Here is a 20152-nt window from a genome sequence, read left to right as displayed (position 1 = left end):
ATCATAGCGTGCTTACTATCTGAGAGATATAATAATATCTCTTATTATCCACTATTACGCGCAAAATACGAGACGGTAATACACTGTAGTGTACCGGTTTGACCGGTTAAGAACAGAGTAAATACGGACGAAACGGGAGTTTTTCAATGAAAGAAATTGCTTCAACACAATGCAAAGCCTGAGAATTTAGCTTGTCATCGCTTGTCACTCGTCATTTTGTTTATCCAATCAAATAAAGATCTTTGGCCGGCTTTTTGCGCCCTTTCCATTATTCGCACGCGCCCTGACGGACAGATGATCCATTTTTTTCAAAACACTCTTAAAAAAGGAAATAGAAGCAAAATAATACCTTTTTTGGAATGGAATAATAAATCTCTTATTCGATGGTTTAACATGTAATACTTGTGGACATTTTGCTCATTGCTCGTATTTTTCTTCGTCCTTGCTGGGCTGGGAAAAATACTACGAAACTCGCAAAATATCCGCGCGTATTATATGTTAAACAAGATGTATTTATTCGATGGTTTAACATATAATACTTGCGAACATTTTGCTCATTGCTCGGAAAAATACTACCAACTCGCAAAATGTCCATGCGTATTATTTGTTAAACCATAGAATAAGATGTATTTACTCGGATCTGATGAGTTTTAAAATTGGTAATGCAATTGTGACATTTTTTTTATATTGGCTTAAACTACCTATAGGCGAGGGAAAGCTTTGCTTCTAAAGTTTAGTACGTTAAAAGTACGATGCTTGAGTGAGTTTAGACGCTGCCCATCTTAAGCAAATTCCCCCGGAGGACATTCTGTGAGGTAATTTACCACGCACTACGCGTAACGAATCACGCGCATCTCGGATAACTCAAACCACGCGTCATGTGTTTGATATTGAACTTGCACTAAACAAGCATAAGTTACTTTCCGCACTAATTATCATATTTCAATTGTAAAACGTGACTTAATCGTGTAAGCTTATTTCGGAAGTCTTCAGGTTCAAGACAATGATAAGTCTTAAAATATGACCCTGAGAAAGATGACTGTTAAGCGGGTATTGAAACAACCGAAGACGTGGTAGTCTGAAAATTCAGATCTATGCAATGTCCCCTTTCTAATAATGAAAGCCCAGAGGCGATAACATTCAGTTGTTCGGTCGTTCAAGTGTAATGATATGATAACAAATGTTGCACGATGTTATAAGTTCTGTTACTGAGGTAAGATGGTGGTTGTTGCTAATTTTTAGACAATGTAGTTCTTTTCCCCCAGGATCAGTGCCTTGGAAATCAATGACATGTACGCCAGATTTTTGTTTTATGTTTTAAATAACTACTACTAGTCGGTGAAGCTTGTGAAATATCTAATAATATTTCAGGCAAAAAATGGCTTTACTTGATTAAAACGGAAATGTATCGTATCTGTCATTGAAACAGATGAAACTCGTGAAAACAATTCTTTAATTTATTTTTTGTAGTCCCTATTGGAGATTGTATCTAGAAAAGAATGCACTTAATTTTGAATTCTAGAGAATTTTCTTTTGTCGTATGAAGCGGACGGTATGAGTCGTGAATAGTGGCACCATTTATCATAATTATTAAGCCGAAATCAAATAGTCGAACTAAACCAATAAGCGCTCTTGTTACGACAAATGATACAGGTGTGACCCAGGTATTATACTTGGGTTTTGTTTCTCTCCATCTTCGCACCTCGTCGACGCAAAGTCAGTCGATGTGTAAATGACGAGGATGGATGTTTCGCGAAACGCTTTTCTCGTTTGATGAATATGCAATAGCAGTTAAAACAGGATTATGCTTTAAAGTTCGATAATTAAATTTTTCGACTTTATCTTGCAACAGATTGTTCTAAACAAAATATTCTTTCAGCCATGGTGCTGTCAAGTTTTCTTTTAATCTTTCTTAACTTTTCCATTTCTGATTCAATTAAATGGGCATTCTTTTTATTCCCTTCAGATTTTACTGCTCTCTTTTTAAGAAATTCAAATTAGAACAAAACATAAATTCATTGCAAATACGGAGACTCCTTGGCTGCTGCCACTAATGGATTTAGCGTAAGTAAATCCTAAAAGATTTGATAAGTCGCTAAAAACATAGTAAAATAGAAAAATAAGAGCGATTTTGAGCGATTCTTAACTATCCGAGATGACTGTTTTGATAGCTTTTAAATAATACTGACATCAATTTTCGTGGCGTGTTCATTATTTAAGGGAATTCATACATCGTCAAGTAGAAGAACTTACGATGTGAATGTGTTTCAAGTAAAACCTTTCTCAGATTGAATCCGTGTTCACATAGGTTAAAAAGATAATCCTCATGCACTCAGATGAATTGATAAACTCTTGTTTGAGTCTGAATTAAGCCCAGAGAAAAATCTGGGTCCGGTTAGGATTAGTTTTGGTTATTATACAAAGATATCCGAATTGACTTATTATACAAAAGTAAATGATAGAAAACCTGTGCTAGTTTGAGCATGTTCGTCGCTGTAGTGTAATGGTGAAGACACAGGACTATACAGTCTATACATCTGGACGTTCTAAGATCGAGTACCGGTAGGTGCAAAGTACAGTTTTTTGTTCCCTTACTATGCTGTAGTAATGTTTATGGACTGAATGGATAAGTTTATGCATACAGAAACCGTTAAGATGATACGAAACATCAAGAAGATGTGTTGCGAAGCGTAAGACAGAGCTTGAGGGAAGGTAGAGGTGTTTTCAATCCTTCTTGGGGGGTTGATAGCTGCTTTAAACTAGGTAGATGAGGATCACAATTAACTTTGGTAAAAATGAATTTAAACCGAAAACGAATGTGACCGACAACACATACACTCTGGCGTCTTAACGGCTTCCACACGCAAGAATGTTGAGTGAAAGAAAAGAGGTCTAATTCAGTTGCCAAGGTTCCTCTCTTATAACCCGGCTTTTATTGTATTTAACTGCAGCACTCGATTATTTCTTCTAAATATTCCTGTTAATTGGTACAGCTTGCGAAACGTTATACACAAGGAAAGACTGAATGGCGATAGAATGCGGAGAAATGTAAATATGAGATTTTGTTTGAACCTATATTAACCAGCAGTAAAGAAGCATATATTTTCAACTCATTCGGCTGCTTGATTTTCTCTGCTATGCAAAATTTTTAGAGGCCATAAAGAAAGTCGAAACGATACCTGACAAGAGTCGGATATAAAATTTGGAAAGTTTTTCGAATTGTCCCATTCACTCATGCAAAGAAAAGCCAGGGCTGCAGTGAAAAAAACAGGTGTAACTTCAGTTGCACGCTCAGTGAAGATCAACCATCATCCAAGACTTTAAGCCGGCTACATTCCATAGTGCCAGACCCTGTGCGTGACAGAATCATAATAACAAATGGTTACCTTGGGATCATCATGGATCATGGCAAGTCCCATTTAGTCGAACAAATATTGTCTCAGTTTCCCTGAACTAAAAACAAATAACTGTATTTATTATATGACTAGCTCCGTGAGTGGTCAAGATGAACCAAACCCCGCGCTGTGATTGGTCACCCGGGCAAGATGATGATTGGGCAAGATGGGGCAAAACTGCCCGCTCGGGACTTCCAGCTTGGTCCCGCAAGATCAAAGATAATTTTTTTGTGTGTTTTATCCCAAATAATAAATCCTTTATTGACCAAGCTTGTTCCGTCAAGATGGCTGGATATTGGCCTCGTTCTTTTTTTGCATGTTTATGGACCTCGACTTCGTCTCGGTTCATAAATGACTTGGCCAATATCCAGCCATCTTGACGGAACAAGCTTGGTCAATAACACATATTTATAAGTGTAATGCGTGTGCAATGCGGATGCGGGAACAACCTGAGTGGACTAAGCAAAGCCAGAAACCTTTGTGATCCTTCATTTTTAACTTAACTGAATCCTACTGAAAAATTCACTAACACTACCTTACATATTACGAACGCATTTACTGCTGAAGTAAGTCATTTCAGTCAGCGATCGAGTATCTAATGTATACGAAAATCGAACGAAAAACACTTGTCGAACCCGTCTCCGTTGGACGTTGTTAGGGTAGAAAGTTATTAAAATTGTTACAGCTTGTTTTTGCTTGGTTGCGTAACTAGCATTTAATCTGAACAACTAAGTTTATTGAACTTTTGATCTCAAGTTACGTGTAATTTTTGCGTGAGACGGCTACCGAATTACAAAAGTTTAGTTTTAACTATCCGAAAGTAGCGGCCGCTTAAGCCTGTTAAAACGAAAGTAACGGGGTCCGTTACTTTTGAAATTCTACGGTATGCACAGAGTAACAAAAGACGGGTTGTTAGCTTTAATACCGAAAAAAAAACGATGTTTCATGAGTGGCGGCTCGCAAAGGATCAACAAAATGCCCGCAAATCATGAGTAAAGGCGCTGTTACACTGTGAAATGTTTCGACGACATTGTGGCGGGACATGTTGCACGAAACATTTCACAGTGTAACATACCCTGCAACGGCCAAAATCGTTGCGAGACAAGTTGCAAGAGCCGTTGCTGAAAGCAGAATTAAGTTCTACTTTTCGTGCAACTTGTCTCGCAACGATTTTGGCTGTTGCAGTGTATGTTACACTGTGTAATGTTTCGTGCAACTTGCAGTGAACTTGTCCCGCCACAATGTTGCCAAAACATTGCGAGACAAGTTGTACGAAACATTTCACAGTGTAACAGCGCCTTGACAACGGTGTGTTGGAATGGTGCTTCTTTAGTCGTTTGAGCTTCATTTTTTTGAGAGGGATCAAAGTAATCGATTATAGTTCGCCCAAATTGTTCAACAAGAACAAAACGGAATATATTGTGAAATACTTAGTGCGATATATAGCGCTAAGATAACTCCCTGGTACTCTTGCAATATGTCACGGTGTCTCACATGCACTTCACATGCCGTGCAATCGAGCGTTGGAGGGTTATAATTCCATGTTCAAGTACACTAAATGAAAAATTCACGTAAAAATCCTTACCCAATACATCACTAAATATCATTTGCCAACACTACTCATCAATACTAGTCACGTCATATTACTAATTGTCACTCAACGTTACTAGACATACTACTCGTCAATATACGTTCCTACACATCACTACATGTTATTCCACGTTCCTACCCGTAACTACTCGTCACTTAACGTTACTATACATCACCAGCCATTATTCCACGTTACTAGCCGCTACTTCTTGTCAATTTACATAGGTGATTATTGAAAATTATCTGCGCTGATTGGTTGCGTTGAGGTGATTATTATCACTTAAGCAGTTTTTTTCAAAATGGCCGCAAGCCACTTTGTCGAGGTGACAGACGAAGAAATTAATCGTTTTAAAGAAAATGCATATTTTTCAAATAATCATGCACCCATGTAATTATACTAAATCAATTATTCACCTCAGGCTCGGTGAATATCGGTGAATGATAAATAATGGTAATTGAACTGAGTGGAGTGCAATTTGGTCTGAAATCGAACGAGCGCACCAAGCGGTCGACATTCAACTCAAGTTACAGACATTTGATATGGTATGTGAAGCCGGGTTTCGTTGGTCCGAGTTTCTTTCCCCGAGTTCTCTCATTTCAAAGGTTAAAGAAAAAGTTTGGAAACGTATTGCACTATTGATGCACCATTGGGAATCATCATTATATGCAAGCCCGTAGCTAGGCTAAAATATTAACTGTGGAGTTCGGGAAATTGGCCTCACCGAGCATTCAAGAGAGTAAAATCGCTGTGTAGTTCTCAAAGCGATTGTTTCCTCCCCCTCAGCATCTATAAAATGGGAAGACAGACCTGTGCAACTCCTGCAGTGTGGCATTTGTATCTTTTAGCCTGCTTTAACAAGCATGTCTTGAAGCGATTTTCTATAAGACGTCAAGGGAGTTCCTTGAATATCTCTCATAAAAATGGCTGGTTTTGTATTAAATGCCATTTGTCCATAAGTATGCTCTTTAAGTTTGGTAATGAACGGTTGAAATTGAGAGACAAAGGGCAGAATTTTCTTGTGCGTTCTCACTTTTTTTTTAGGCTTTCTTTTCTGTCTTCATAGTTAACTTCTGAGAGCGTTTGTTCTACCATTTGTTATGGGTAGCCTCTCAAGATAAGGCGCGTCGTAAAATTGATAAATGTTTTCTTCAACATTAGTTTTTGAAGAATTTCTTCTAAGAACTCTGAGAGCTTCTCCTTTGACGAAACCTCTTTTAACGCCTGCTCAGCTGGGGAACACTTTTGAAATGAGTGTACTGAAATGTTTCAGTTGTTTTGAAATGTGTACGCACATTGGTAAGAAAATCGTCATTTATTTATTTCTAAGGGGTCAGTTCTGGGAAAACTTGCAGTGTTTTGAACACGTACCGGCGATCGTGCTCGTGCTGCTGACGCAAGAAATTATGCGCAGTTAGGGTGGAGTTACTTTTAACGGCTAGTGTCGAGTAATAACGGTTGGTAACGTGAATCAGTGTATACTAAAACAGTGGATAGCGTTGAACGCGCACTCTGATTGGCTACTCAAACTACGAATATCCTCCGAGCAACTCGCGATTTTCACGCTCCCTCGAAAATATTGCAATCGTTGCTGGAATAAATGAGTTAAGTCATCTTTTTGTGCCATTTCAGTATATACTAGCCACCTTCACGTATGTAATAATAGTTGTTAAATATCAGCAAGTGATGTATGGTAACGGCTAGTGACGAGCCGTGACGGCTACTAACGTGGAATAACGGCTACTGATGTATAGTGATGGTTATTGTTGTGCAGTAACGGCTGATAACCTGTAATAATGGTTGGTGATGTGATGTAACGTCTAGTGATGTGAGGTTAACGACAATCAAGTCATTTCTTGCTTAAAATACCTTTATTCCGTAGTTTCAATTCGATTCGAGGCAGGTCCGTTCGCTTCAAAAGAAACAAGTTTCCCCTCTCCCACTTTTATCCTCTAAATTTGAATTTTAAAATATACGTGCAAACATACATATGGGATATTCACATACACTGAGGTGTAAGCACGATCTAACATAGAAGCGCAACACTCACGTTTGCTGGGGCATGAGCACGACCTAACATAGCCCCCACCTTGAGACACTTCAGAAGTTTCAAAATAGAAACATTAATTACGCCGTTCATTTCAAGCTCATCCTTGATCTTCATCGCTTAACAGCAAAACTAACTTAACAATTGGCCGTTTCAATAAGCCAGTAACGATGCGGATTGTAACTACCCTGCAGTTCCCATCGGTACCAACGTGCAACTGTGTTACGCGGCCCATAAGCCATCTTGCTGGGGGAGTATTCTCGCCCTTCAAAATAACCAGATCGCCAAACTTCAGGTTGCGTTTCTTTGTCAATCATTCGGGTCTCTATAATAATAATAACAATAATAATAATAATAATAGTAATAATAATAATAATAATAATAATAATAATAATAATAATAATAATAATAATAATAATAATAATAATAATGGTTTATTAAATACACATGTTGGCACCTAAAAGATGAAATATAATGTGGTATATAAATAATTGAAAAATATAAAAATATCATGCTTTTTGACAGGGACTGGGATTACATTGTATATTTTAAAAACTATATTACAATTCATAATTAAAAATTTCTTAAATTAACTAAAACGTTTAGGCCGTAGCCGGAAAAAAATTCTTACCGAACCGGTTTGTCCTAAATTTAAAGCGGCTAGAAATATTGCTGTTCCTTAAATGATGCGAGTGGCACCGAGCACTCGTAGTGGGGAGGAGACGGTGCAGCTGGCAGTCCGAGTTGGCGCTGATGTTTTGCCAAACCCTCTGGCGGAGATGGTCATACCTAGTTTCAAGACTTGTCACGTTAGCCTGTGCGAGGGCCTGTTGATATTTTTTGCCGGGGAATAGGATACGCATAGTCCTCTCCTGTATTCTTTCAATCTGGTCTACAAGATAACGCGGGAGATTTACGGCTTCGCGTCGACCACTAAGAAAGCTGCAAATCCATCTTATCAGAGAACCACGTACTCCAAGATGGATGAGCTTAAAGACCAAAGTGGTATGGTCAATGTGATCAACGCCTTGCTGAAATCTAGGAAGCACACTCTCAGGAACTTACCAGGGTGGTCAATGAAAGAGAGCCAGTTGTGTACCATGTCCAAAAGACAATAGGTTATAGAGGTTCCCTTGAGACTGCCAAATTGCTGGGGGTCGATGAGATGTCTCACATCTTCTAACAGCCACTCAACAACGAAATCCTCTAGCACTTTAGAAAGCACCGGCGTCAGGCCGATAGGTCTTAAATCCCCGTCCCCAGTTATGGGCATGGCATTGGGGACAGTAGTGATGTTAGCGTCCTCCCATTGTATCGGGAATATACCTGATGACAGTGAGCGGTTAAAAATGCTAGTAACCGGCTCAGCCAGTTCACTGCAAACTCCTTTAGGAGACGGGTTGGGACTCCATCGGGACCCGGTTCTTTAAAGTACCCAGACCGATCAGCTGTAGTAGATATGGTGGGTGGTTGTTCAAGCGATGGTAAAAAGGCTGGGGGCTTTGAGGTGTCAAAAGGTTGAAGGTCCGAAGTTACTGATATGAAAAAGTTGTTTAGACGAGTGGCGAAGGTCTTACCAGATATAATGTTGCCGTTCACGTCTGGATATCACAATTCAGCAGCGGTAGTGGGCTTCCGTTCACAAAGCCCCACCAGTAGTACTCTTTAGCTTTTTCCACCTTGGGCGTATAGGACTCCTTTATTCGTTTGCAGATGACTTACCGAACTTTGTGTCTAAGGCGTCACCATTTCTCGGTAGGCCCAGAATGGTAAGCACGTTGTCGTTCGAGTATGAGAGATTTAATCTCAACAGACATCCAGGGTTTGTCGGTAGGGTGAAGCCTCACACTTTTTGTCAGGAAGTAGATGTTGATAGCATTGGAGAGGTCATCAGTAAACGATGAAGTTAGATGATCGACTGATGAAGAGTCACATGGGTGCGCATGCTCGAACCAGCTATGTGCAATAACCGACCTCACGAACGCATTAAGTGCCGATCGAGAAAACGACGCATCTGCACAATTATTTTCTTAAGGGCTATACTACCGACTCTGTAATCGGGATTAGGTTCCCAATATACTAAGTTATGGTCGGACGACCCTAAGTGCGCGCTGACCCTAGGCTTATTGTAATAAGACGCTAGATTTGAAATCACTAAATCAAGGATGCTCTAACCCCTCGTGGGTTCACGAACAAGTTGTGTGATTTGCTAGAATGTTCGTAATGTCCAGCGTGTTAAAGTCCCCGAGTAATGCCACACCGCAATCCGGATGAGTAGACCTAACAGAGTCTAAGCACTCAATTATGTAACTAGCCGGGTCCCGTTGTGCATCAGAAGACGCTTTCGGGAAGTACATAGCTCTGCAGATGATGCCCGTAAGAGGGCGAGGCAAGCGCGGAGGGCGGAGCCACAGCCACATGACGTTATGGTCTGATGATTCAAGATCAGACCTCCTCTTGAAAAGGATGCTAGACGAGACGTAAGTGCAAACACGTCCCCCGCGAGTTGAACGGTCTTTCCGTTGTATAACATAGCCCGGGATGCTTAGAACGCTGACATCAATTCGATCGTGGATCCATGACTCAGTAATGACTGCAATATCCGCAGGAACTGTTAGTGACTGGGCAGTCAGTTCTTCAAACTTATTGTCCAAGGAGCGTGCATTAGCCAAATAGAAACTAAGGTAGGTCGTTTCCCTGTTTAGTGCGCCGATGGGATCGCGGAATTAATTTCAAATTGGCTCTAGCGGGTCTTACATCAGCGCATCCACATCTAGCTAACAAATTCGTTATTCTAACGCTGTTGTGTGATGTATGAACCGCAATGCTTTGTTCACCAGCAGAGCGAATGGTCTCAGGGGATCGGCCAATAGACTGGTTAGGATTTGCATAACCAGTCATGGACAACACATCAGTGCAATTTGTCATGTTCTCGTAAATTGTCCTTCGATAGATATTTCCAGGACGGTGTCCACGGGGTTTTGTTACATGAATTGAAATGCTCGATGTTCGAGTAGTAGCTTGTTGTAGCTGAAGACCATCTCTTCCAGAAATGCTGATGACGCTGTTGTAAATGTTGCCATCTTGACAACGGTGTGAGCGGTCTAGAATTGAGGTATGCCTCGCTCTGACAAAGAACTGTGGGCATTTCTTCATAGGTCAAGTGTACGTTGCCAAAAACTCTATGCAGATAGTACTTGATCCTTTTCACAGAAGCTTCCCACAATCCACCAAAGTGGCTTCCTTTCTGGGGCATGAAATGTCGTTCGATGTTCAAGTCTTGCTGAGCATAAGATCTCATTTGCTCGTTGCGCTTCCCAGAACGTAACTCATAACTGCTGTAGCTCTTTGTTAGCTCCGGCTCCTACAAAGTTCGTGCCGTTGTCACTGTACACAGCTTAAGAATTTCCTCGTCTGGACACAAATCTCCTAAAGGTTGCCAGAACGGTATCAGTAGATAAGGCGGTGACCAATAGACCTTATTCACGGTAGCCGTCATGTTGGACTTGCCTTTATCATGCAAATTTGCTACACACTTCTGAGGGGGCAAACAACACAAGTTCGAGAGGTTATAATGAACATCTTAGCCATACAGATGATTTGTTTCACGTTCATGGAATGTTTATCACCTAAGTAGTAAAATAGAATGCTTACACAAGTTACTTCGATGTTTTTTTAGTGAAAAATGAGCAGATAACGAAGTCAGAATGAAGATATAAAATTATTATGAAAGGTACTTAATTCTGAATTCTAAAATGTACTTTTAGGAATGTTAATTCAATATTTCGGCGAGCCGATTTTCCGCAATTTGCCTTTATTCCAATGTTTGCCCCCAGCATAACACATGGCTAATTAGCATGACAATTTGAAAACCAACATGGCGGCTGTAGTGAATAAGGGCTATTCAATGTGAGGAGCTTTCACCGAAAGACATATGAACAAAGCTATCCAAGCCTTCTTGGTTCTGGTTCCTCTTCCAAATTCTGACTTGAGCAATACAGATGCAGCGTAGTCTATACCCGTAAACGAAAAGGCTCTGCTGGGAGCTACTCTGTCGTGAGGTAATGGTGCCATCAATTGACCCTCGGTTTTCTCGTCGGCAACTTACACAATTGTAAACGTATCTTCTTCTTATGCATGACCTGAGGGGCCCCTATTATCCAGTAGCGCCGTTGGATGGTTGACGTAAGCAATTGTGTACCAGCATGCAAGTTTCTCTTGTGCTCATAGTCTATTAAAAGGTCTGTCAACACGTGCTTCTTCGGTACCGAAATGGGATGCTCACTGGGATATGGCAAAATTGCTAGATTCGGGCGTCCTCCAATGCGCAGAATCTGATCTTCATTAAGAAATGGATTCAGGCTGAGAATCTTGCTCTTGGAGGAAAGCTCTTTTCCTTTCTTTAGAAAATCAATTTATTTTGCTAATGCTTGACGCTGAGCTTGTTTTATTAGCAAAGGCAGCGCATAGTCTAGCTCTTTCAGAGTAAGCGATACAGAAATATTTTCAGTACCAACCGCTATTACACTGTAGTAAGCAAGTTTCTTTGTCCGAGTAACGAGTAGTGACGGCTAATAACGTGGAATAAGGGTTAGTGATTTGTCTAGTGACGATTAGTGATGTATAGTAACGTCTAATGTCGAGTAGTAACGGCTAGTAACGTGGAATAACGGTTAGTGATGTGTAGTAACGTGTAGTGACGATTGGTGATGGCAACTGATAATGTGGAATAACGGCTAGTGATGTGTAGTAACGTCTAGGGACGACTGGTAACGGCTAGTAACGTGGAATAATGGCTAGTGATGTGCAGCAACGTTTAGTGACGATTTGTGTTGGCTAGTGGTGTACATGTGTAGTGATAGTTAGTAACGGCTAGTAACGTGAAAAAACGGCTAGTGTTGTGTAGTAACGTCTAGTGACGATTAGCGATGGCAAATAACGGGGAATAACGGCTGTCGATGTTTAGTAACGTCAAGTGATGAAGAGAAGCGTCCAGTGCTGTGTAGTGACGTCTAGTAACGTGTAATAACGGCTAGTGATATGTAGTTACGTCTAGTGACGTGGAATAATGGTCGAGTAACGTTTGGTGACGATTAGTAATGGCTAGTGCTGTGTAGTGAGGGCTAAGAACGTGTAGTGACGGCTAAGAACGTGTAGTAACGGCTAGTAACGTGTAGTAAGGTGGAGTAACGGCTAGTGATGCGAAGTAACGTCTAGTGACGATTAGTGATGGCAAATAACGTGGAATATCGGCTAGCATGACGAGACGCAGCGGGGTCTATCTGGAAGTATCCTGATGGAATGCGGGGTTTTTATCCCCGCATTCCTTTCATACTTGAAATTCGGTACAGTGGTGAATGTAACACTTTGAAAGCCCAAGGCGTTAAAGTCTGCCTTCAAGCTGTCAGCAAATGTCTTGTTAACGAAATTGGTTGACGTTTATTTCACTCGGCAGACACATGAAAATTAGAACTTTAACGATGGAAGACAACAGAGCTATTACATGTTAATTGAAAGTGTCGTTCGTACCAACGTTCAAACGTGACTCAGGATCTTTATATTAGAGACTCATCTGGTTGTTGGTTTTCGGGTTTTATATTTTGTCCAAAGAAAGGAATTTACATAGCATCGACAAAGGGTTGACAGTCGAGAAAAGCTGCGAGATAATAAAAATTATGCGAATACTAATACACTTACACATACAAGCGTAAGCGTGTATCCCAAGGGAAAAATGTCACTTTTTGTTCTTTGCCTTTCGCCTTTGTTTAACTCGGGTGCCAGACTGAGGGGAACTTTGAAGGGTCTCTCTCTTGATTCTTCCAAAAGAAATCTAAGACAACTTCACTCTAAAACACTCTCAACATGCGTGCCAGCAGACGAACGTCCTGATTTGACTTGAGTGAAATTCTCAACTGTGGATCGCGACTTGACAAGGAGATAATTTAAAAACAAATCGAGAAGCAACATTTTATTAATGCTCTTCGTTACCTTTGTAGTTTTTATACGCCGGTGCATACAATCATTACTTTTCCCGTCAAATATTTATTTCGACGCAGCTAAACCACGCTTTCATTTTTAATTACTTAGTGAGTCCTGAAATGCCACGTATTAAAAACTTGCAGAACGTAAATGACATTAGAAAGTACAATACGCATAAAGATCTCGCTTGTGATGTTAACTCAAGGAGCTACACCAACGCGTAAATTAATTTAAACACTAGCCAAATTATATGCAGCTAAACCACGTCTTCGTCTTTAATTTTGCTCGGTAACATAATAAATCGAATGTTGTGGTTCAGCGTTCTCTGTACTCCTATCGACAACGATATTAATCACAGTGGTCACAATGTTGACCTGTGATGGCGAATATCGTTGTCTATAAGAGTACAGAAACTTCTGACCTACATTCTATTTCTTTTTTACCACAATATTCAGGGAGGAAGGCATGTTCGAGTTTGGATTCGAGTTTATTCATTCAACCTCAAAGTAAATGTTTATTTCAGAGCGTGCCCAAGATCAGAAAAAGAAAGAGCGAAGCGTTGTCAAAAACTTGCTAGCAATATGATTGGTTTATTTCCCAAAATGACGCAAACAGCGTTGTCAAGACTCTCAATTAGTCAATCAGATAGCAAGATTACTGGTACTTGTTGTCCTTTTTTAATTTCTTGCTATTTCGTAACACTGCTTCAAAAAGTACATTATAAAAAGGGCATTTTGTTGGGTGTCTCGAAAACGAAGAACCTAAGACCCCGAAAACTCGAAAAAAGTAACTCAAAACCTTCAACCCTAGGCCTAAAGTTGGTTTTCAGAGTGTAACAGGGCCATGTACATCCGACGGGAAATGAAGATGTCCGGCCACATGTGGAGAGTGGTTACTCATCTAAATATGGCGGATCGCCCAGCTTTCACTTTGAAACAAGTTGTAGGGAACGAAGGACTTGAACTTCGCTTGAGGTAACTCAAAAAAATAACTTTAGGCCTACGGTTAGCCAAAACTGTGGGTTTTGGGTTACTTTTTCGAGTTTTCGGGGTCTTCGGGTCTTCTTTTTTGGGACACCCCATTTCGTTTTCATTGACAAAAATTGTATTGCTTGTCTGCTAATTGCTCATCAGTTTGCATTCGATTCAACTCATCATTGTCATAGTTCAAAATGAAATTTAGGTTAAAATCATTTTAACCCAGTTTGATTCTCCTTAACTCAGTCATGAATAATTAAAATTGCCAGTATAAAAGAAATAAGAAAGTAATAATCAGGAGACAATAATCATCATCCACTAATATGTACTCAGTATATTCTTCCTAGAAAAACATATCCGGGCAGGTGTGGTTGTATTTTATCACTGCCTAAAAACACACCTAGTTTTTACTCAGATTAACATGATTTACTTATAGAAATGTCGTAAATTGCTCACAAAAACAAACAGATAACTCCAATTCAAAATTAGTGCTACCAAAAGCTATTCTCGATTTGATGCAGTACACGTGGGCAAAACGCCTTAATGAATATTAGTAACTTTAACCAATATTTCAGACATCATCATTAGTAACCAAGCTGTTACATCAGGATAGGGCTGTTTAAAGTCAACAGTATCACACTCCGACGATACATCTGGATGCCACTATCAACCTCATTAGTAACCAAGTTCTTACAATAAGACAAGAATGTTAAAAGTCAATAGTTGCACACTCCGACGATACATCTGGATGCCACTATGAACCTCATTAGTAACCAAGCTTTTACAATCGGACAAGAATGTTAAAGTCAATAGTTGCACACTCCGACGATACATCTGGATGCCACTATCAACCTCATTAGTAACCAAGTTCTCACAATAAGACAAGAATGTTAAAAGTCAATAGTTGCACACTCCGACGATACATCTGGATACCACTATCAACCTCATTAGTAACCAAGCTTTTACAATCGGACAAGAATGTTAAAGTCAATAGTTGCACACTCCGACGATACATCTGGATGCCACTATCAACCTCATTAGTAACCAAGTTCTTACAATAAGACAAGAATGTTAAAAGTCAATAGTTGCACACTCCGACGATACATCTGGATGCCACTATCAACCTCATTAGTAACCAAGTTCTTACAATAAGACAAGAATGTTAAAAGTCAATAGTTGCACACTCCGACGATACATCTGGATACCACTATCAACCTCATTAGTAACCAAGCTTTTACAATCGGACAAGAATGTTAAAGTCAATAGTTGCACACTCCGACGATACATCTGGATGCCACTATCAACCTCATTAGTAACCAAGTTCTTACAATAAGACAAGAATGTTAAAAGTCAATAGTTGCACACTCCGACGATACATCTGGATGCCACTATCAACCTCATTAGTAACCAAGTTCTTACAATAAGACAAGAATGTTAAAGTCAATAGTTGCACACTCCGACGATACATCTGGATGCCACTATCAACCTCATTAGTAACCAAGCTCTTAAATTAACACAAGAATGTTAAAAGTCAATAGTTGCACACTCCGACGATGCATCTGGATGCCACTATCAACCTCATTAGTAACCAAGTTTTTACAATAAGACAAGAATGTTAAAAGTCAATAGTTGCACACTCCGACGATACATCTGGATGCCACTATCAACCTCATTAGTAACCAAGTTCTTACAATAAGACAAGAATGTTAAAAGTCAATAGTTGCACACTCCGACGATACATCTGGATACCACTATCAACCTCATTAGTAACCAAGCTTTTACAATCGGACAAGAATTTTAAAAGTCAACAGTTGCACACTCCAACGATACATCTGGATGCCACTGTCACCTTCATTAGTATAACCAAGCTTTGACAATAGGAAAGGATTTTTTAAAAGCAACAGTTGCACACTATGATGGTCTATATGGATCCTACTCTTAACATCACCAGTTCTAGCTGAAAACTGATCAGTTAAGTTATGCAGAAGAGATTTAAAATATTGGAAGAGAATATTCCCCAATTTCATCAAGATTGGCCAGAATGCCACGTTTTGTGTGACCTTAACGCAAGAATAATATTGATACCTTTGTAGTAAAATATTGACAGACTACATTCTACATGTATTTACTTCCTACTAGATATACTAAAGCCTCAAATGATGGAAATTTGACAGACGTTTATATTATTGTCGAAAGAAAGTCACAAGCCTTAGGCTCAAGCTACACGTAATGTGTTCCAAAATGTCATTGATAATGAATTAAATCCTGGAAAGCCACACATCTATGAATAATTACATTCTGGAGAGCCACATAGCAATAAGTATTTAGAAAGAAAGCTTCAATTTTACTTTCGCACACATGACATCGACATTGTGTTTTCCAATTTCTGTTTGTTCTGTGAGCCTATCACGCTTGAAGGATTTAGGGCCATAACTTCTTAATGCATTATTTACATCTTTAAGAGAGTCAATTTATAAGGCAAAAGCCCAATATAACCCAGAAGTAGTATTTCGCATAAACCATGTGCAATTCATAAAGCTGGATACTGCTCAGTTCTTCTTCGAGTAAAAACTCCACATCATCACGAATTCCAGTTGATCTAGAAAAAAAAGGCAATAAGCAAGTCTTAACTATGTTTTTTCCAGGGGTGTTGATATCTTTACTTTGGCAATCCTTCATGTTCGGAGATGTAGAACATTAAGTAGGTATTGAATCGTCAATTAACAATAAGCTTAGGAAATAAAATACGAAAGTCTGTTGCTTTCATCAAAATAACAATGTTCGCAAGACTTGAAAAGAACGTTTACAGGGCTCCTAATGTGAAATAAGCTTCTGGATCATGAAAATCTATCGCGAACAAACATTTTAAGCGAAAAATAAACATAAGACACTTCTTTTAGAATTTTCCTTTCATTTTGCCCCAGTTTTACGAGACCACAAATGGCTCGATTGCAACTTACCTTACTTGAACAGCTGTCCGGCGGGGTTAGTAAGACGCAGCCAGTATCGTTGTCCATTTGATGTGAGATGACAATGGCATTTTCAAACGGCAATTCGGTGGAGTCAGCCAGCAAGCACCGATAACTTGATCTCTGCAAAGGCTAAGGTCAAGACTGTTTAAAAATTCTCTTAGCCGTTCAAATAGCTCATCTTGATACAGTGGTGAATCCGGTGTATGACGAAGGAATAAAACAATTAATCCAAACGATGAAGTGATGATTTTAACTTCTGTAGAAGCTGTTCCTTCAAACGGAGCTCCATCTACCGAGCAAATTCCTCTGGAAAGCGCACCAGCAGCTCAGACGGTCTCCATAACCTATGTTGCTTAACACATACCACTTTTTCCTTGGATCTAAGAACTACGGGCTCTGTACCCGAGAAAATCGTGGATAATCTTCCGCGATGTCTTAGCCCGCGCAAGAAATCACAATGATCAACGTGGTCGTGCCGTGCTCATGTGATTGAAACGAACAAAATGGCTTATTCTCAAATGACAGAAACGCATGTTATTCGTTAAGGCTAAATTAGATAACTGACATGTTAATCCTATTACCCCTCTTTGTTGACAGAAGAGTCATTACTGAGTAAACCACAACTTAATTGGATTCAGAAATCGGGTACTTCCAGTTCAGACCCACTTGCGTCTCGTCATGATGCGTAGTAACGTCTTGTGACGGGTAGTAACCGCTAGTAACGTGGAATAATGGCTAGTAATGTGGAGTAACGTTTGGTAACGAGTAGTATTGGCTAGTGCTGTGTAGTGGCGGCTAACAATGTATAGTAACGGCTAGTAACGTGGAATAATTGCTAGTGATGCGTGGTGACGTCAAAAGACGAGTAGTAACGGCTTGTAACGTGCAATAACGGCTAGAGATACGGGTTAACGTCTAGTGACGATAAGCGATGGTTAGTGCAGTGAAGTGACGGCTAAAAACGTGTAGTAACGGCTAGTAACGTGGAATAATATGGTTGACGAATGGTAAAATCCGAGACTCGCTGAGACGCCGAGACCGAGAACAAAACATTCAAGACTTCTCACCGAAATAAATGCAATATAAACGAGACTTCGAGACTCTTTGCAAAGACTGTCGAGATTTCGAGATCGGATGAAAAGTTTGTGAGTGCAAAGGATTTGGAGGTACCATTCGCCACCCATAATAATGGCGTGTAATGTATACCAACGGATAGTAATATGGAATGACTGCTAGCGATGTGTCGTCATGGTGAGTACACTGTGGTGCCAGTAGTGATGTAAAATATCGTTATATGTAGGGTGACTTATATCGAAGGGTAGTATTGGCAAATGATATTTAGTGATGTATTGGGTAAAGAAATTTGGGTGGATTTTTCATTTAGTGTACTTTAACATGGAATTATGACAACGAAAATCCTTTAGTTAGATTAAGAGTCACAATCGGACGATTTCATTTGAGAAATTATTTGTCAATTGACGAATATTGCGCAGGCACACACGGAGTTTTTCGGGAAACGATTTGTTAGACACAAATCACTGTTCAGTGAGGAATAAGTCCACAACCAACAAGTCCGAAGATAAACGTACGTGATTCTTAATGTAATTACAAGGCATTCAATCGGCGTGGTTCCAAAAATTAATATTGGAGGCTCGCAAAAGTATTCTGTCCTGAAGAGGTTGTACTTTAGAAAAATCCAACCTTGAACACGACTGAGGATTGAAGAAAAAGGCCTCAAGTTATTGTCATGTTTTTGCTAGATTTTTGAGTAAATTATAACAGCATAGAAAACTCATAAACATGCATTGTTGGGGATTGCAAATACTCCAAACATCAGATTTAACGTCAGATTTTAACAATTCCTGTTTCTTACTATTCATTTGGTCATTTAATCCTATATCTGCTATTACATAATCCAGATCAAGGACATCTAACTGACGCATTGACATTGAAACCGCGCAACATCAGTGGTTATTCATTATTTTATTCAAAACTACGAACACCAAGCCTCATCCCTTGCAGTATGTTTCATTTTCAAAAGACTGTGGCCGCATTGCTGTAAAAATTGACCTTGCTTTTCCTTTAGTTTCTGTTTCGCCTTTTACACCACCGTGTCCGCCATCTTCAAACCCTCTTCATATTCAGTACTGATAAAGTGATTTGTTTTCTCCCCGCTAATACCAATTGCGTTATGTTAAAGCTGCTTCGTTTGTAAACGGCCATTCCTCAACCAGTTGGGCCCTGGACACATTGAATTTTGCGTACAACTATACTTAACAGAGGGGACAGCTGTAGTGTCAACTATTAATAGTCAAGTTTTTTTTGTTCGGGTTTGCAGCATGTAGAACGCATTGCTCTTTAATATTATTTACGAAAAATGTCGAACAGTTTTTAAATTGTACTTAGTATGTATTTCATACATAGACTTTTAGAATCGGTTATTTGAGACTATCTATCTATCTATCTATCTATCTATCTATCTATCTATTAGTGGCTTACTTTAAGTAATCTTGTATTGTGCCTCTTTAAGCTAATCCCAAATTCATTGATTTCTTTTTTTACAATTGTAATATTAATATTGGAACTTGACTAAATTAAGTAAATAAAGTAGCTGAATTACTAAATTAGTCAAAGGAAATACTGATTTAATGTCTTTTTAAAGGGTCTTTATCAACCAATGACCACTGATTGCAGGTAGTTGTTGTTGTTTTCATCTGCGAGAGTTGTGCGTTAACACTGAATGTGGTTCAATCGATCAGGTATTCACAAAATTGGGAGTTCAATCGTATCGCCGCCAACGATGTAGGTAAAGTTTTATATTAAGCAGAAGCTCAAGGTCGCCGAGAATTCGACTGCGACGACATCAATGAAAAAAAGAGCAAGGAAGACCAGTAAACATATGCGGCCAACTCATTGCTGAATAATCGAACAGGAAATGCCACAACAAGACAATGTTGCTGTTCGCGATGTTGTAAAAATCCGCACTGGTAACTGCCGGGTAACTGCAAAATAGCCGGCCACTATTGTGTTCTTGTAGCCGCATCATTTGAAGAACGACTAGGCATAAAACAATACATGCCATTCATATCCAAATGCATGGCCGGGTATTCTGCACTTAAGCTCCCCACTATAAGTAGGACTCTTTTGTCTTCCTCTTCAGAACAGGCCGGACTGCAATTTCGATATAAGCGAAC

General features: G+C 39.6%; 1 protein-coding gene and 1 long non-coding RNA gene across 6 annotated transcripts in view; one reads left to right on the top strand and one right to left on the bottom strand.

The window, feature by feature from the left end:
• Positions 1 to 20152, top strand: part of LOC138043176 (galanin receptor type 1-like) — a 43696-nt gene that overhangs the window by 3734 nt on the left and 19810 nt on the right. Inside the window, exon 1 of one of the 5 annotated variants that reach the window (XM_068889321.1) lies at positions 1014 to 1213. The exons of the other annotated variants lie outside the window; for them this stretch is intronic. The gene's annotated coding sequence lies outside the window, so the exon portion shown is untranslated. Of the gene's footprint in view, positions 1 to 1013; positions 1214 to 20152 lie in introns of those variants that run through there. 5 annotated transcript variants of the gene reach the window in all.
• On the bottom strand, positions 12984 to 18456 carry LOC138043175 (uncharacterized). The gene is made up of 2 exons (XR_011131195.1): positions 16947 to 18456; positions 12984 to 16585 (listed from the first exon to the last, which is right to left on the bottom strand). It is a non-coding gene; the product is annotated as an uncharacterized lncRNA (long non-coding RNA).

The sequence above is a fragment of the Montipora capricornis genome, chromosome 3 (assembly GCF_036669925.1).
Source record: "Montipora capricornis isolate CH-2021 chromosome 3, ASM3666992v2, whole genome shotgun sequence".
NCBI lineage: Eukaryota > Metazoa > Cnidaria > Anthozoa > Scleractinia > Acroporidae > Montipora > Montipora capricornis.
The sequence above is the reverse complement of the archived record's forward strand: the minus strand, read 5'-3'. Positions and strand labels throughout refer to the sequence as shown.